This window comes from Aulonocara sp. 'chitande type north' Nkhata Bay, linkage group LG23, assembly GCF_057382095.1.
Source record: "Aulonocara sp. 'chitande type north' Nkhata Bay isolate Kocher_YH1m ecotype deep benthic linkage group LG23, A_spYH_male_GT1.1, whole genome shotgun sequence".
Lineage (NCBI taxonomy): Eukaryota > Metazoa > Chordata > Actinopteri > Cichliformes > Cichlidae > Aulonocara > Aulonocara sp. 'chitande type north' Nkhata Bay.
The window spans coordinates 23610136-23629571 of record NC_141365.1 but is presented as its reverse complement, the minus strand read 5'-3'; the positions used below and the strand labels follow the sequence as shown (position 1 = coordinate 23629571).

General features: G+C 41.6%; 1 long non-coding RNA gene and 1 pseudogene across 1 annotated transcript in view; both read right to left on the bottom strand.

The window, feature by feature from the left end:
* LOC147301836 (uncharacterized) overlaps positions 1–19436 on the bottom strand; it is a 62706-nt gene that overhangs the window by 17530 nt on the left and 25740 nt on the right. The window lies entirely within an intron of this gene.
* LOC147301837 (C-type lectin lectoxin-Phi1-like) lies at positions 5970–6687 on the bottom strand (annotated as a pseudogene).

Here is a 19436-nt window from a genome sequence, read left to right as displayed (position 1 = left end):
CTCTCTACTCAAGCTATGCAAAGCATTGACAGGTATGGGTAAGTCTACTGCTAAACACGATGACTTGACCAGCATTTTGTACTTAATTTGGTTGTTGCCTGATATTAACATTGGTTTGACGATACTCTTTCACAGCATTTTACATTGTAAAGAACTCTGGACTGACATTGTGATTGTTTCAAACTCTGAGTAGAAGCTCTGATTAAAAACAAAAAAGCAAAAGTATATAAAAGAGTAATACCATGACAAGGTAATTGCACTTTGTGTCATTTAGCTCAAGTCATTTTGCTATGAATAAAATAAAATAATAACTAAGATTTTTTGAAAAGTGTGAGTGCATTCATAGTGTTACTTAAGTGCAGTTGCGTATGCAGTCATGCAATGTCCACAGAATATAAACTACGCATAGCAAAGCCTGTTAAAGGTGACTGAACAGTAGTAGTCTGTTGAAGTTCTCTTTGAAGGTATTGGTGTGGCTCTAAACCAGAGCGAGAGTGCACACAGCTGGGTGTGAACACAATGAGATGCAAAGTGCCGTGAGGCATAAACTAAACAGAAATCAAACAGAAGAAACATGCAAACAAGGCTAAAACAAGAGAAGATTCCAGTCCTCTTTAAAAGGCACAAAAATCTTCCATGATTTGATGGTAAAATATGCTCAAATCATAGCCTAGCCAGTTAACAGCAAGATCAATGGATTAAAGGAGTGGGCCTAAGGGTACATTTTTCAACATCTTACAATGCTGTGATTGCAGCCATTGCCCAACTCTCTCTGTGAACGGTACTCATGGCCATTGATCAGTGGGCTTTGATTAATGGTCATGAGAATTTGCATAATTATGATGAAGGAACTGACCTCCCAGCCCATTGTTCCCTCAGTGGGCTGGTTTCAGTCATTATGCAAATGTACTGTTTATAACAGGGGTGTCAAACTCAAATACACAGTGGGCCAAAATTCAAAACTGGAACAAAGTCGCGGGCTAACATTAATATTTATTGAAAAAAAAACCTTCCTCCAGATATAAGAATGAATCTTTTCTTATGGACTCAAATAAGTTTAGCTGGAAAACTGAATATGGAACAAGCAAAGCTTAATACTAAACAATATATATATTAGCTGTATAATACCAGTAGGCCAGCTCTAATAGTAATTTGGTATGGCTTCGCGGGCCAAATGTAATTAGGCTGCGGGCCAAATTTGGCCCGCGGGCCAGAGTTTGACACCTATGGTTTATAAGGTTGGAAGCCTGCACTGAGCTGAGACTGAAGAAGTCACTTGGATGAGTGACGAAACAGTCCTCCCACTGAAAACACTACGTCCAGATAAACAAAATCAACTTTTGGAGACTGAGGATTAAAAAGTACTTATTATAATAATAATGGATTGGATTTATATAGTGCTTTTCAAGGCACCTAACGCGCTTTACAATGCCACTCTTCATTCACACACTGGTGGAGGCAAGCTACAGTTGTAGCCACAGCTGCCCTGGGGCAGATTGACAGAAGCGAGGCTGCCATATCGCGCCATCGGCCCCTCTGGCCAACACCAGTAGGGTAAAGTGCTTTGCCCAAGGACACAACGACCAGGACACAGAGCCCGGGGATCGAACCGGCGACGTTCCGGTTACAGATACGCTTCCCAACCCCCTGAGCCACGGTCGCCCTTGTTGTTCATGAAGAAAGCAGAATGCTGTACAAGCTCAAGATTATGATGGTAAATGGTAAATGGCCTGTATTTATATAGCGCTTTACTAGTCCCTAAGGACCCCAAAGCGCTTTACATATCCAGTCATCCACCCATTCACACACACATTCACACACAGGTGATGGCAAGCTACATTGTAGCCACAGCCACCCTGGGGCGCACTGACAGAGGCGAGGCTGCCGGACACTGGCGCCACCGGGCCCTCTGACCACCACCAGTAGGCAACGGGTGAAGTGTCTTGCCCAAGGACACAACGACCGAGACTGTCCAAGCCGGGGCTCGAACCGGCAACCTTCCGATTACAAGGCGATCTATGTTACCTGATAAATGTGTGATTAAGGTTTTGTGTAATCAGTTCAGCTGAGACGAGTGATAATGGAGGGGATTTTACTCTGTCATCAAGGAGGAGCAAACTAGTTCCACTTTACCACAACAGTAAAATAAAAAAAGATGACATGTTTTTTTAATGCTATGTGACCGGTTTACTAAGTGAGGCAAAATCCTGTAATGACACAATCGCAGACATGGTCTACTAATAGTGGTCTGTAATTTATATAATGAGATACAGCCAGTTCACTTCAGTATAAAACAGCATTGTGCAGAGAGAATGCAAATTAGTGGCTCAATAATCGCGAGGAGGGAGTGTGAGGTAGAGCACTGCAGGCCTACTAACCAAAATAATGCAGTGTGAGCTCAGGTTTCACGCAAGTTTTCCTCTCAGATAGTTGAGAAGAGAATGAGTGTGCTTTTGATATAATAAATAACTTGCTGAGCACGGTGCAAAGGGTTCTGAGGATTAGGACTAGGTGTAGCGCATTTACCTGGTAATCCCCCACCCACTTTGCCTTGATCTCAATGAAGTTTTCATCTAGGAAAAGAGGTTAGGAATAGGGACTAGGAGGGACTTTTGGAATGTACCCATTGTCTCATCATTTCCCTCTCAAAAACCTGCTTCTTAGATGGAGCACCTGAAATCAGCAGGTCCTGATAGTATGGAACAATTTGTCCACAAGATGGAGCCACAGGTTCAGGCTTGGACTGGATGAGTGGTTTCCAAACAAGTAATGTCATGTACTTCCACTTCTGAATAATCTTTCTCACATCAGGATGATGGACTTCAAATTGTTTCAAAATTTCCTTACATCCCATCTCAGATTGATGGGCAGCAACAAATGCTTCTGGTAAGATTGCTGCTCCCTGCAGTATGCTTTTTCTCCTCCACCACTACTGTGCTGTAGTAGGAGAAGTGTAAGAAGAGAATTTGCATAAAGCAAAGCATAGGTCTTGCTCAATGTCACATTGGACAAACAAATTAGAGTAGAATTTTGCTTTAATGGTTAGCTTGGAAGTGCCTTAAATACAAATTCAAACAAAACAAGTGATTTTGGACATTAGACATGAAAGATTTATCAGAGGCTCAGTATTAGCAAACTTAGCTACTTTGGACTTGCATATGAGAGCATGAGGGTGGGGATGGATGTTTGTATCTGTGTGTGCCTGTTTGTTTGTGTCTATATGTCAGGTCGGGTATCAGACACCACCTCTCTGGGGACATCTCAGGCCCTCCAAGGTATGGAGGCCTATCTCCCCGACCACTCCCCCTGCCTGTGGCAGACGCCCTCAGACATCGGTGCATTGGTGGTTCTTTGTGTCCGGGGATGGGCATCCAGGTACACACCAGCTCACTCCTGGTGGCTGCTTGTCGGGGCCTGGGGCTCGCTCGGGCCACTTCGGGGGTGGGGTGCCCTCGGCCTCTCGACCTGGGGCTCGGTCACTCTGGCACAGCTGGCTCACGGGCACGTCACTGCAACCCCCCCCCCCCCCCCCCCCCCCCCCCCCCCTGGCTTCTGCTCCGCGGCTGCTGAGTGACCCCTCATCTGGGGCTCTCCTCAGCTCTTTCTGGGACAGTGGCGCGGCTGCCCCTCTGTTAGTCTTCCTTGGTCTCTTGTGCTCTGAGGGCCTCTGGATGTCTGCAGCCTGGATCTCCTCCATACCTGCTTCATGCCCTGGAGGACGGGGCTGTGGCCCCCCACACCCTCTAGCAGATCATTACATGAAGGAACCTTTTAAATACAAGCGCGCTCATGCTCACAGGTGTGTCACCACATCATTTGCCTTGGTCTGTACGTGTGTCTGTGTCCGACTTCACAGAGTTTGATTCTAGGCTTCACTGTTTTATGCAACAAAAACTGAGTGAGTCTGTAAATAAACCACTCAATTACTGTACAATTGTTTTTCTATGTGTGCATGGATCTGTGAAAATAACACGGACAAACCTAAAACACGGGCACTTTGGTGAATTTCATCTACTTGCATTAAGGGCTTTGACCGTGCCTCAGTCATCTCCACATCATGTTCATGTACTGTCATCATCACTGGAACCATATTAAAATGTAAATAAAATATCTGCACTCATTTGTTCATATCAGACAAAACTGAATTTTAAGTCATATCTTCTAAAGAACCTGGTCACAAAATTAAGTCCCTTGACCATCAAGGCACCTTTGGTTTTATTATTATAAGATAAGATAAGATAAGATAAGATAAGATAAGATAACCTTTATTAGTCCCACACGTGGGAAATTTGTTTTGTCATTATTAACCTTTATTTAACCAGGAAAAGTCCCATTGAGATTAAAAACCTCTTTTTCAAGGGAGTCCTGGCCAAGAGGCGACAACATGTTAAAATTACAAAGTTACATACATATTATAAGTAACAATTACATTTAAAAACATTTTTCTCTGGCTCTCTCAATCTGGACTTAAAAGCATTTAATGAAATAAGATCTGCTATCTTCCAGTCTTTTTGTATCATGTTCCATGTGAAAGGGGCAGCATAAGTAAAAGCCCTCTTTCCCAGTTCAGTTCTGGCAAATGGAACATTGAGCAAAAAAAGATCGCTTGAACGCAGGCTGTAAGAAACAGTACTCCTCCGTGTGAGCAGATCGCAAATGTAGGTGGGCATTTGTCCAAGTAGGGCCTTATAAATAAAGATGCACCAGTGAACAAACCTCCTGGAGGACAACGAAGGCCATCCCACTCGAGCGTACAGATCACAACAATGGGTCAAGGCCCTACAGTTTGTAATAAACCGTAAAGAGGCATGATATACTGAGTCAATCTTATGAAGACACTGGGCGGAAGCATTCATGTACAGCAGATCACCATAATCTAAAACAGATAAAAATGTAGCATTTACAAGACGCTTTTTTGTCTCAAAAGAAAAGCAAAATTTGTTTCGAAAGAAAAATCCCAATTTTAGTTTGAGTTTTTTCACAAGATTGTCTATATGAGGTTTAAAGGTCAGAGAATCATCAATTAAAAAGCCAAGATATTTATACGTATGCACCACTTCTATGAGGTTTCCCTCAAGAGTGGACACCAAGGGGACAGTTTGAGGAAATCTCTTCATGTTTGAAAACAACATTAGCTTTGTCTTTTCAGCATTGAGAACCAATTTAATATTGGTTCTCAATGCTGAATTGGTTAATATTTAAATTCTACAGCTCATCTGGGTTCTCGTCTAAATTTGCATTTTATTAGATGATAAGTACAGCACTTTGCAAAAGTCTTAAACCACCAATCATTTCTTTTGCTTGCAAGGAGTAAGACCTTCAGGACACTTTCAAGGACACTACTACAGTAACTGCTGTTTTGAATAAGTTCCTGGGTGCATAAAGGTAATAAAACATGCTTACAAGGCACAAGATTTGCCAGCAGTCCCACCCTTCTCAAACCAAGGCTTCCCTGTGTCCTTGAAGACTCATTACTTAAATACTTTTTTCTATTTAATTTCTGAGGCAAAAGAGAAAAAAGAATTTGATTCAAACTCATTTTTAACACTTTCATTATTATTGTTGTTGTTGTTGTTTACATTGTTTCACCAGCCACATACGAAAGAAATAAAAATACAAATACACACCAGAGAGTAAAATTCAAGCAAACTAAAGTGGCCCAAATACTTATGGACCTAACTGAACGTCCTACACTTCTTCTGCCTAGCCAACATTTAAACAGATACATGTGCACACAAATATCATCATGTCAAAACAAAACAAAAAACAACAACTGAGTCGAAATGAACTTTGTTAGTGTTGCTGAAAAGAGATGAGTATAATTAGTAAGGTGTGTTTTTATTTTGCATCTTTATCAGTTTTATCAATATTGTAGTTTCTTATCATTTAGGGATTAATTTTACGTTTTTACAAGACACAAAATAAGTAGGAAACAACCAAACTCCGGTAAGCACAATAAACACACTACTTTAGTAGCAAATAAAATTGTGTCTCTCCGCGCAATCATGTGCCTCCCGGACACTCAGACTCCCTCCTCTCACCTGTAGGGCTCCACACTTCATCTTGGGGTGCGGGCACAGTGGTTTCCCCTCTTCACTCCAGGCCTCATACGATCTCCTGTCCGTCCACCCACAGCCAGTCTCTGGACAAGAAGCGCAAGCCAATCCAGACGTTATTAGTTGTGTTATGTTTCCTCAGCTCTCTTTGGATCAGCATCGTCTCAGTCTCTGATGCCACACTGGCCAGGTCATTGTGGTGCTCCCTGCAGTACTCCAGAGCTTCCTCCCAAGTCTTTTCCTCCCCGACCACTATTGCTCTGTAGCAGAAGAAGGTTCTTGGATAGCTATATACACTGTGCCATCCATTATTGTCAATACTGCCATAATTTCTGCCTGTTTCATTTCGTGGTTCACCTGATGCCCAGGAAAACCTGGTCACCTCCCCTCCTCCTGACCACATCCACTTGTTTGTGTATGTGGAGCTCCTTTCCAGTCCAATTAGGATGTAGCCAATGTTCCTAAGTTGTGCAATATCACGTTCGTTATTGACAGGGGCCAGGTCTGTGTAGTACTGCCGGCAGTAAGATAAAGATGCATCCCGATACCACATCTTGTCAACGTGAACATACTTGCTCAAAGTTCCAGATGAGCTTAGCAGGAGCAGGATGCAGGTGCAGATTGGATGCATCGCTCTCTTGATTTCAAACGGGTTTTGAAAATGTATGTGCGTGAATTGACTTTTTATGCTCGCTCATGAGAAAATATTTGCATAGAGCGGCTCTTTCATTCTCTGAATCACACCCACACAACCATATACACTGGTCTTAGTCTAAGTAATTCCTTTCCAGTCCTGACCAGATACCGTCATTAGGTGAGGTCTATCTAACACGGCAACTCAAAACTTCACCCCAAGTCTTTTTGTCCTCAGTATAAACATACTTGAAAAAACTTCAACACATTCTCATTTGAGAAATACACTGAGCTACTCCTTGCCCCCAGTGCATTCATCCAATGCAAATCAATTTAGAACTTTATTTATAATGTTTGTGCAATAGAGGGGCAGACTTACAAATTTAGAAGGAAATAAAAAAAAATTTTCCCTCACTTTATCCATGTAAATGTAGAGACGAGCTAGATATAGTCAATTTACCGCAAAAAAAGAAAAAAAAAAAAAAAATCATTTGCATGGGATTTCCCTTTCGTCATCTGGTGTGATGAGCTTACAGGAACTATGTGAAAACCTGCAATTTCTGCTCATTTGTGTTTTTGTTAACCAAATCAGCATAAATCAGCACTTTAGAATTACATAATTCTAATAATACATTTACAGTACTATCCTGGGGTTCCCATTGTCTTCACTGTATTACAGACACTCTATAAATTTGACTATGAATGATTAACATGATTTCTTAAAATAATAATATAAAAGATAGAATTAGAAGGTCCATTACTTGGCATTTGTAGGAAAATGTTTGCAGATCAAAATGTAAAGTCACTGCCTGGGTGTGTTTGGATGAATGACAGAACAGAGCTGTCAAGGTGTGCTGTGGCAGCCAGGATGAAGGACCAAAACACAGGACTCGAAGTTTCTTATGCTCAAATTTCATACCAAATCTTGGATTTCCAGCAGCAACCCATCTTCCCTGCACTCAGTACGTAATTCAGAGGCATATTCTGACCAACCTGGCAGTGACACATGACTCACTGACCTTTTTTATTATTATTATTAGTCATTATTCAAGCAGCTCACGATCTTCTGGTACATCATAAATACTTCATTACTGTGCTCTATATGATCAAAATTAGCATTATCACACAAAAAAACATTAATATTGCTCAAACTTAGATTTCAGGCAGTACAACTTACTGACGGATAGATGTCAGAAACTGTCGAAGCAAACTTGCCTTTATTTCTACATTCTCAGAATTTAGTTCCATATAAACAGGAATGCGATCAGTTGTTGCCAAAGGATACAAAATCTCAACTTTAAGTAAGGATTCATGTGCATCAGCAGTGGATCCCAGGGCTATGGTCAAAGCTTGTGTGCACCACAGGCAGGGATCCTCACAAGGCTGTTCAACTTCTCCCTGACTCATGCCACAGTTCCCACCTGTCTGAAGGCCTCCACCATCATTCGTATCTCCAAAAAGACTAGTGGAGACAGCCTCAATGACTACACACCTGTAGCCCTCACATCTGTCACCATGAAGTATTTCAAGTGGATATTGTCTCTTCATTAATTTCATTAAAGGTACTGTTGAGACACTTATTTGGGGAAGTTGTTACACCACTCTAAATAGATTTTGAGGCAAAACAGGTTTTGTTTGGCTCTACATGGAACAAACAAATTAGATTTTGGGATGTATTGAATAAACTAGAGGAAACAAAATTTAGAGCACTTCATAATACTTGCTTGTAATTAGATTTTCACACATTGAAATATTGAGTTAATTTTATTTTTTAAATGTATTTTTTATTGTACTTTGAGGGTTAATAGCACAAAATTGTACAATTGTATAATTGTGTAGTGCAGAGATTTATGTGATTTCTGGTTATGCACTGAAACTTGTGATTTAATAATAACATGACCGAACCCCGCCTGGCTCCTCCTGTCCACTCAGGTCAGTCTCTTGCTTGGAAAACATATTCCCCTTGATAGGAAATGTTTTAATTACTGATTTTCAGTTGACCTCTTGTGTAATTTGTGATACCCCAGTCTTTCCTTCATGTTCCTCATCTTCACCAATGCCCTCTTGATAGCCACCCTTCCACTAAGAAAACACGCAAAAATATTATTTTATGTCCGTCAGCTTATCTTTGGTGTTCTTCTAATGACAGCGGAAGAGGAAGTTGAAGACTTTACTTGTTAGGTACATATTAGGTAAATCTCTCTTTATGCTTGTATTTCTTTTTTTTTTTCTTTTTTTTTTTTTTGCCTGTCCCGTTTGGCTCTTTTGCCATCAGAATTGTTGTCTAAAGGCAAAGAAAGATGCCCAACGGATTTACTTTACCAAACTGACCATCCCAGCCTTGCCGTAATGGTCCATTTGATTCACCTTTTATTGTTTATTTTATTTTCACTTACTGAATACGGGACAGACTTGACTGGGGGAAAGAAGGGGAGAAAGAAAGAGGGAAAGAGAAACAGCTGAGAAGAGGGACGGGGGAGAAGGGCAAAAAACAAGAACCAACAGAACGGGCAGAGAAAAAAAAATGCATATATCAATCACCTGGATCACCTGCTGAGAAAGAAAAAAGAAAACAAGCAGAAGAGAACAAGAGTAATAGAATAAACAACATCACAATGATATATGGGAATATGACAGTAAATACTAAATATTAAACATTATTATGCAGCACATAAGATCAACAGAACACAGTGTGCTTTGAGGTAGGAGCCAAAAAGGGTGTAGTTTGTGGGTGTGATCACCCGTGTGTACACCTGTGAGCATGGACGCGCTTGTTTTTTGTTTTTTAAAAGGTTCCTTCATGTAATAATCTGCTAGAGGGTGTGGGGGGGCCACAGCCCCGTCCTCCAGGGCATGAAGCAGGTATGGAGGAGATCAAAACTCCAGACATCCAGAGGCCCCCAGAACACAACAGACCAAGGAAGACCAACAGAGGGGCAGCCGCGCCACTGTCCCAGAAAGAGCTGAGGAGAGTCCCAGATGAGGGCTCACTCAGCAGCCGCGGAGCAGAAGCCAGGGGGGGTTGCAGTGATGCGCCCGTGAGCTCCGCCGGCAGCCAGCCGCACCTGAGTGACCGAGCCCCAGGCCGAGAGGCCGAGGGCACCCCACCTCCGAAGTGGCCCGAGCGAGCCCCAGGCTCCAGGGCCCGATAAGCGGCCGCCAAGGAGTGAGCCGGTGTGTACCTGGACGCCCATCCCCAGACACAAAGAACCACCAGCGCACCGACACCTGAGGGGGTCCACCACTGGCAGGGGAAGTGGTGGTAGGGAGAAATAGGCCTCCAAACCTTGGAGGGCCTGAGATGTCCCTAGAGAGATGGCGCCTGACACCCAACCTGACATATAGACACAGACATACAGGCACACACATATACAAACATCCATTCCCACCCTCATGCTCTCATATGCACTTACTCCACACTCAACCAACGTGGAGACAGACATAAAGAGACGCTGTACACACGATCACACTCCCCAAGCTTACTCTACAAACCGGGTCTAGGTACCCTTGCCCCTGGAGGGGGGAACTGCACCCAGACCCAGGTGGTGTTACCCTTTTCCCTGCGGTGGGGGGAGGCAGACCGCCCCGACACCGCAGCAGCAGGGAGGCCCCACACTCCAGACTGCAGTCGGACGGCCAACTCCTCCTCCTAGCCCCCCTGCTCCAGCAGGTCGCAGAGAATGGGGGTGAGAGAAGACTCCAAACCTCCCTCAACCCGCTCATTGTAGTGTTGATGCATGTGTGTTCTAAGGTGCATGCTTGTATTTCTGAATCTCGCTCTCCTCCAGGACTGGGCAAGACTCCTTTGTCAGTGTTGGAACTGAAACCTCATCAGGAGGATTGGGTAAGTTTACCAGCATCAGATATCCTCAGCTTAATTTATTCCATATCGGTTTAAAGAAGTGAAAAGACATTTCAGGATTAAAGATTTCAAATCATTCATAAGTAGATTATTTTAAAAAGCTTTAAATGTTCATTCATTCTCTGCCACTTATCCTTTTCAGGTTCACGGGGAGGCTGGAGCCTATCCCAGGTGTTTTAGGATGAGAGGCAGGGTACACCCTGGACGGTTCGCCAGTTTGTCGCAGGGCTAGCACATAGACACAGACAACCATTCGCACACATTGATACCTATGGGCAGAGTTTCCAATTAACCTATCCCCACTAACTGCATGTCTTTGGACTGTGGGAGAAAGCTAGAGTACCTGAAGTGAACCCACGCAAACACAGGGAGAACATGCAAACTCCACACAGAAAGTCCCCAGCCTGATAGTGGAATTGAACTCAGGACCTTCTTGCTATGAGGTAACAGCGCTAACCACCATGCCTAAACATATCCTAGTTAAATAGCAGCTATTGAACCTTTACTGAACCTTTAGTGAAACCTGCTAAAATGCAGGTTTCACTATTATCTTGTGGACCTTTGCCTTCACTCTTGCCACTGTTCTTCTGTCACAAATTATTCCTGGCACTTGTCTCCACCCACTCCACCCTGCCTCCACTCTCTTCTTCCATTCTCTTCAAATTTCATTTGACCAGATTCCACTAAATGTAACACTTTACATTGTACTTGTGTAAGAAAATGTCATGGAAATTTGAAATTAAATTAGAAATTAAAGTCAGTATTTTGGGCAGATAATCTTTTATTTTATTTTATTATTATTATTAATTTATTTATTTTGAAAGCTAGAGAGAGAGAGAGAGAGAGAGAGAGAGAGAGAGAGAGAGAGAGAGACTTTGCCCACAAGATGGAGACACTGATTCATGCTGGGACTCTTTCTTCAAGGAGTCACATGGATTTCCTTATCAGCATCTGTTCTCAGTAATGTATCTGTTGATAACACACTGGAAATGAGCAAGCACTTTCCCAGTGACCTGGACCTATGCACTGTTGCATGCACGATGTCCCAAAATGCACCTACTTCCTCTAATTTCATGCTGAGTCCTATTGCTGACCAACCCATTGGATTTGTGAAGTTTTGTTTTTGTTGGTTTGTCTGGTGTTTCTATTTATTTATGTTTCTCTTTTTCCTTTGTTATGTATTTTATTTTGGACCATAGCATTACAATGTTTGGTTTCTGTCTAGTCACCACCTGCCTTACTTCTTACACGCCAGTTAGTTGTGCTTTCAGCCGATTTTCTTTTTTCCTGTCAGTGAGTCTCCTCTGTGTGCATGTACCTCCAGTTGGTGACTGCCCACTGGCCAGTCTTTTTCCTGTTCAACTTTCTCATGTATGGACTCTGCCTCCTGCCTGCCATTTACTGGGTTTGCTTGCTTTTATGTGAAGTCCTGTTGTGAAGACCCAAGCAGCTGTGAAAAGTGAGGGGTGCACCCGACTGTAAAACCTCAAGCTCATTGTCAAGTCATTAGTCAGCAAGCACATCCTGGATACTCTTCCTTTCTGATGCTAAGAATGCAGCTCAATGATTTGTTCAATACAACCCAAAATGAGTAGCTGGGCTCATGCATTCGCAAGGAAACTGTTTATGAAGGTTATGAATCCAATTTTGTCAAAGATTCAAAACATTTGTGCCAAATGTTGCTTTTCAGCTCCCATTTTTGTGTGTTAAACAGTCTAGTCCAGCTTTAGCAGCTATTTTTTTTACCTTAGGGCTTATTGCAGGATACACGTATGCATAACCAAGCAGCACTTGAATTTGCACAGTGAGACACTGAGCTTCAGAAGACAGACATGTTTCTTTGCTTTTACTGCTGTCTCAGTTGTCCACAAATGTGTCCAACCCCAGGGTCTGTTCAAGAGTGAGCAGATCCACGGTACCAAGAAAACCAAGTAAACAAAGGAGGTATATTCACATTGCAGAAATATGATTGACATATATTTCATACAGGGAGTGCAGAATTATTAGGCAAATGAGTATTTTGTCCACATCATCCTCTTCATGCATGTTGTCTTACTCCAAGCTGTATAGGCTCGAAAGCCTACTACCAATTAAGCATATTAGGTGATGTGCATCTCTGTAATGAGAAGGGGTGTGGTCTAATGACATCAACACCCTATATCAGGTGTGCATAATTATTAGGCAACGTCCTTTCCTTTGGCAAAATGGGTCAAAAGAAGGACTTGACAGGCTCAGAAAAGTCAAAAATAGTGAGATATCTTGCAGAGGGATGCAGCAGTCTCAAAATTGCAAAGCTTCTGAAGCGTGATCATCGAACAATCAAGCGTTTCATTCAAAATAGTCAACAGGGTCGCAAGAAGCGTGTGGAAAAACCAAGGCGCAAAATAACTGCCCATGAACTGAGAAAAGTCAAGCATGCAGCTGCCAAGATGCCACTTGCCACCAGTTTGGCCATATTTCAGAGCTGCAACATCACTGGAGTGCCCAAAAGCACAAGGTGTGCAATACTCAGAGACATGGCCAAGGTAAGAAAGGCTGAAAGACGACCACCACTGAACAAGACGCACGAGCTGAAACGTCAAGACTGGGCCAAGAAATATCTCAAGACTGGTTTTTCTAAGGTTTTATGGACTGATGAAATGAGAGTGAGTCTTGATGGGCCAGATGGATGGGCCCGCGGCTGGATTGGTAAAGGGCAGAGAGCTCCAGTCCGACTCAGACGCCAGCAAGGTGGAGGTGGAGTACTGGTTTGGGCTGGTATCATCAAAGATGAGCTTGTGGGGCCTTTTCGGGTTGAGGATGGAGTCAAGCTCAACTCCCAGTCCTACTGCCAATTTCTGGAAGACACCTTCTTCAAGCAGTGGTACAGGAAGAAGTCTGCATCCTTCAAGAAAAACATGATTTTCATGCAGGACAATGCTCCATCACACGCGTCCAAGTACTCCACAGCGTGGCTGGCAAGAAAGGGTATAAAAGAAGAAAAACTAATGACATGGCCACCTTGTTCACCTGATCTGAACCCCATTGAGAACCTGTGGTCCATCATCAAATGTGAGATTTACAAGGAGGGAAAACAGTACACCTCTCTGAACAGTGTCTGGGAGGCTGTGGTTGCTGCTGCACGCAATGTTGATGGTGAACAGATCAAAACACTGACAGAATCCATGGATGGCAGGCTTTTGAGTGTCCTTGCAAAGAAAGGTGGCTATATTGGTCGCTGATTTGTTTTTGTTTTGCTTTTGAATGTCAGAAATGTACATTTGTGAATGTGGAGATGTTATATTGGTGTCACTGGTAAAAATAAATAATTGAAATGGGTATATATTTGTTTTTTGTTAAGTTGCCTAATAATTATGCACAGTAATAGTCACCTGCACACACAGATATCCCCCTAAAATAGCTAAAACTAAAAACAAACTAAAAACTACTTCCAAAAACATTCAGCTTTGATATTAATGAGTTTTTTGGGTTCATTGAGAACATGGTTGTTGTTCAATAATAAAATTATTCCTCAAAAATACAACTTGCCTAATAATTCTGCACTCCCTGTATGTGTGTCAACCCTGGAGGTAAATAAAAGCAGACATGTGATGCTAATGCTCTACAGCTGCAGGTTTGTCAGACTGCCAAGACTCCTCAGCTCCTCCTTGAGAGTCAGTGATTTATTTGTTCTTATTTATTCTGTCATTTCTTTACAAATTTCCATATTTCATTGTCACATTATTGCAATTTATACAGACTGTGCATTGAAGCTTTATTTAAAGCAAATAGGTACAGTGCACTTACAGTATGTTGATGTTATTTGGAGAGGAAAATAGGGACCACTTCATACTACCATAATGGGAACCATGAAGTATAACAAGTATTTATAGTTACTACTTTATACATAAACAATATGTGGCTCTATTCTAAAGTGCTACAAAAAGAAAATGAAAGATTGTCTAAATACATAATTTCCTTAGGGATTATTAAAGTACTCTGTTTCTGAAATAAAATTTTGCACTCACTGCCCACGCAGTAAGCCTTGCTAGAATTGGGTTGGACCTCCTTTTACCTTCAGAACTGCCTTAATTCCTCCTGGCACACATTCCACAAGGTGCTGAAATCATTCCTCAGGGATTTTGATTTATATTGGCGGGATAGCATCACATCCATGACGTGAATCTCCCAAAGGTGCTTTATTGCCTTGAGATCTGGTGACAGTGGAGGCCATTTGAGTACAAAGAGCTCCTTGTTATGTTCAAAAAACTGTTCGAGTTTTTTTTTAGCTTTGTGACATGATGCATTATCTTGCTGGAGGCAGCCATCGGAAGATAGGTAGACTGGTAGACTAATAGGTAGACTAATGAAGGGATGAACATGGTGAGCAACAATACTTGGGTAAGCATTCAAAGACTGCGCATTTGGTACTAAGTAGCCCAGAGTGTACCAAGAAAATATCCAAGACACCATCACACCACCAGCAGCCTAAACTGTTGAAATCAGGTAGGATGATTCTATGCTTTCATGTTTTTTATTCCAAATTCTGACCCTATCATCTGAATGTGGCAGCACCAATCAAGATCAGAGCAGGCAACATTTTTCCAATCTTCTATTGCGAGCGTAAACTTCCTGTTCTTATTTGACAGTTGTGGTCTTCTGCTTCTACACCCCATCTGCTCGAAGGGTTGATGTGTTTTCAGAGGTGTTCAGAAAACGAATGCTTACTGGATATCTCGTCTTTTTTAGACCATTCTCTGTAAACTCTAGAGATAGTTGTGAGAGAATATCCCAGTAAATCTGTTTCTGAACCAGCCCATCCAGCACCAACAACCATACCACACCACCATCAGTGACCTTTCTGATGCTCAGTTTGAACTTTGAACACCTAAATACACTGATTTGGTGGCAAAGGCTGCCTGGTTAGAGAATTATGCTAATGAGAAACTGAACTGGTGTGCCGAATTCAACAGCCAGTGAGTGTTTATTTACCTGTTAGCTCTGTTTCCATGAAAAAACAATATTCTCTGACCAACAGGCTTGTATGGTGAATGAATGTGCTGTGTGTTGTCAAACGATTATCAGTTTTGTTTGTACTCATCATTAATATTGTACTGTGGTGGCTCCATTGCACCTAAAGAGGAAAAAAGCTGCGTGGGTGTTTATTTTGTGATTGTTATCTGATAAATGGGTGCAGACTGGGTACAGATAACTTGTGGGCGTTATTCTTTGAGGCTGTTGGATCAAGATAACAAAGAAAACTTTAGGTCATAGTTAAATTTGATAACCTGTCAAAACATGTACACTCACATGTAACCTCTTTTAATAAGTGTTTAAGATTTGAAGGCCCTCGTCACCTTTAGTTCCTGCTACGTAATTTTACTGTTGCCTCACTTTATTCCTTTTGTGACAGGGACAGTCATCTATCTCTCTCCATTCTTGATAATTATTTGCATTTTACCGCATATTACTTATTGAGCAGAGAGGCTGGTGACAAGGTAAGAACAGAGGTGATCGAGTGCAACAAGTTGAGTTAAAAGAGCAACATTATAAACCTCAAACTTGCTGGCAATGGCTGTGCTGTCCTATTTGTGCTAGAGTCATAGTTGGTTTGTTACACATGTGTGTTTCATACTGCAACATGTTTGCTGTCAAAAATTAAATTGTGAATGTTAAAATCTGCAGTTTTTCCAACAGATAGTTGAAAAAGGTCTAAAAGTGAGTTATTCAGCAGCTTTACAGCAGAAATATTAATGTTCACAAAATAAAAGTTTTGCTCTGTTTAGAAGACTATAATATATAAGTCACAATAACAGTGACAGGTGAATTTTAGGGCTTTGTTAAATTTTAAAAAGGCTTAAAGTTATACATCATTACTGGTTACTATTGCTTCTAGAAGTCACTGAATTGGCCTTTTTAATTCACTTTGTGGTGTTAGTGCTATTAGTGCTGTTAGTTTTATTTTTGAAGGACCTTTACTGCAATTATCTAACAAATAATGTGCAAATATAGTCATTTTCTCGTTCTGAAACCAACAGGGTCTTTGAAATTTGGCCATTCTAGCATCTGACTTACCGCCTCCCTGTGCCATAAGAAAATACACCTTACTCTAGTTTTTATTGTGGAGCTGCTTCTACATTTCTGGGGTGCCTCTCAAGCACACCTTGGCACATCTGGTGGAATCACAAACATTATCTCGAGTGAGCACATGGACTGGGCACCAGCAGCTGTATTACCAGGGTAATTCTAAAGAGTCAGTGATGCAGCTCTGAGCAGTAGCCCAGTCTGTTTGTTTGCCACAAGTCTAAGGCCCCACCTCACTAACTAGAGTTAGAGGCATGAGAAACGAAGGCGAGCAATGAAGTAACGTGATCAGAACCCTGTGAGGTTCTCATGGCTTCAGACGGTGTTCAAACTCAAAAATATGCATGACACATTCCCCCCTGACAAATTACATAGGCAGTGTCACTCCATGCTTCACCACAGCGCATTATGAGCTGGAAGTAAAGCACACACTCCCACTGAGTAAATCGTGGGACTCTTGGCTGGGTTCTGGCTGAGTTCATATACACTTTCCATTCAGTCTTAATGCGGACAGAGGTTAAGGTAACAGGCTGCAGATAGTAATCCTGTTCTTAGTCCTGTTCACATAATTGATTTGATTTGACACATTTATTTGAACAGGGAAACTTCCACTGACAGCAATGTCTCCTTTTTAAAGAGCTCCCCTGAGCAACAGAAGAGTTTTGCGTTTCAGTCAATTGTAACAGACACAAAACAAACACAACTGAAATCAAGGCAATAAAACTCTATTTGAGTTCAGACAGCAGATCAATTGCTCCGTGTTCAGCTTCCACTTTGATACTATTGATCTGGGTTTGATCAATGACCAAGTCATTGACTTAAAATCAAAACCAAATGCTTTTCTGTTAGGTCTTTAGAAGCGACTTTGAAAGCTGGGAGGTAAACCGCTGTTGAGGAAAGATATTTCAAGGTTATTACAATGAAGGTTTTCTATGCCAAAGATCAAAGATTAAGACAAAGATCTGTTAAAGGTTTTTGGCCTGGGACTCACCATGTTTCACATCAAACACATCTGACAAAGCATTATTAAAGCATTTAGTGTAAGCATTTCTCCATCTCCTTGGGGTTTGAGTGATAAAACCTCCAGTTTTAAGAAATTGAATATAGATTAGGTCTTGGCATATACTAGAGTGGTGGTTTATTAAATTTACCTTTAAAGATTGATTGAATTAAACAATTATCTTGAAACCAAGGCTGAATTTTGAAGGTAAGTGTAATCCAGTTCAGGGCTTAACATTTATATTGTGCAGTAATGCGGACAAAGCCATTTTTAACCAGATGGCAGCACTGGATCCCCTAAGCAGCAGGTTGATGCACCCATTACATCATCTCTGAAACACAATACATACAATTTTGTACCAATTCATCAGGCCAAGATATTTTTCTACAGAATGAATAGAAGACGTGTAGCCACCCTGATGTCCTGTTTTAAAGGGTCATGACTGAACTAGTGATTGAATCTTATCTGGAAACTATGTTGGGGCCCAGCTGTAGCTCTTTTTCTACTAATCAAAAAAGTTGGTGGTTCAATCCCTGGCTCTTCCACTCTGTATGGCAAAGTATTCTCAGGTAAGAAAATGCAAAGCACACAATTTCATGCCTAACTAAAATATGAACATGAACTTCTCAGCCTCTCACCAGCAGTGTTGGTTGTAATGCATTCCAAAGTAACGTGTTAAAGTAACATGTGAAATGCACACTACAGAAACATGCTGTCCTGGATGCATGTTTCTTTTGCAACTTCAGCTCTTTGCAAACATCTGCACAGATAGCATGCTAATGCAAAGCTAGCCAAGAACCCAGAGTGATTTTGAAGTTGAGTGCATGCTAACCTCAGTCCAGCAGCCAGAGCCTAAGCTTCAAAAGGTAACAAAGGTAGTGATAAGTAGTCAGTTTCAGTCAGTCTGGCACCATTGTAGCCTCCATTTCTGCCTGTTTCTACCATAGAATCACTGCAGGAAACACTTGTAACACCTTATGGGCTGATTTTTAGCTTTGCTCTGTGTTGCTCATTTTGTTTTCATACATAGAAAAAAATGTGATTTGTGTTGCTTTGTAGAACTGGAGCATCAGGCTTATACTGATATCTGGTAATCTGTTTTTAGATCATTTTACAGAGTAACACAAAATTTATTTTTTAAGTAGTGTAACAAATTACCTTCTGTGGCAAGTAATTAAATAATAATAATAATAATAATAATAATGGATACTTTATTGATCCCCATGGGGAAATTACTTGTTTTTCTCTGCATTTGACCCATTCACTCAGTGAAGCAGTGGGCAGCCCACTAAGCAGGTGCCCGGGGAGATTAACCTACTTCATTACTTAAAAAAAAAAATGTAGCAAGTAAAGCGTAACACTTTTTTTGAGTAATGACACCAACTCCGCTCCCTGGTAATCTGAGCCTAAAATATGCATGCATATGCATGGAAGTCTGCACAGCCTGTGAGAGGCATCTCAACCATGTATGACCTTCCCACAAAGAAACTCTGTCGTTTTGGAAAAATCTGACCCCTGAACATGCAGATATCACTGAACTGTAAATATTCAAACAAAGGAAAATTCCCTCTCCAGTCTTATCATATGGAAAAATCAACCTGCTTGTTTTGGTTTGCACTCCACCTCCTTCATGTTTTAACCTGGCATAGAGAATTGAGTCTGATTGTTTATTGAATCAAAAAGAGATTAAATGAAAATGACAGTGATAGGAGGTGTTCACGTACTTGAGAGGCAGGTGGTAACTGCTAGTCATCCTTAATGCACAGCCTTACAAGAGATTATTAAAAGCTCATCAGTGATGCTTGTGAGCTGCTCATGCCAG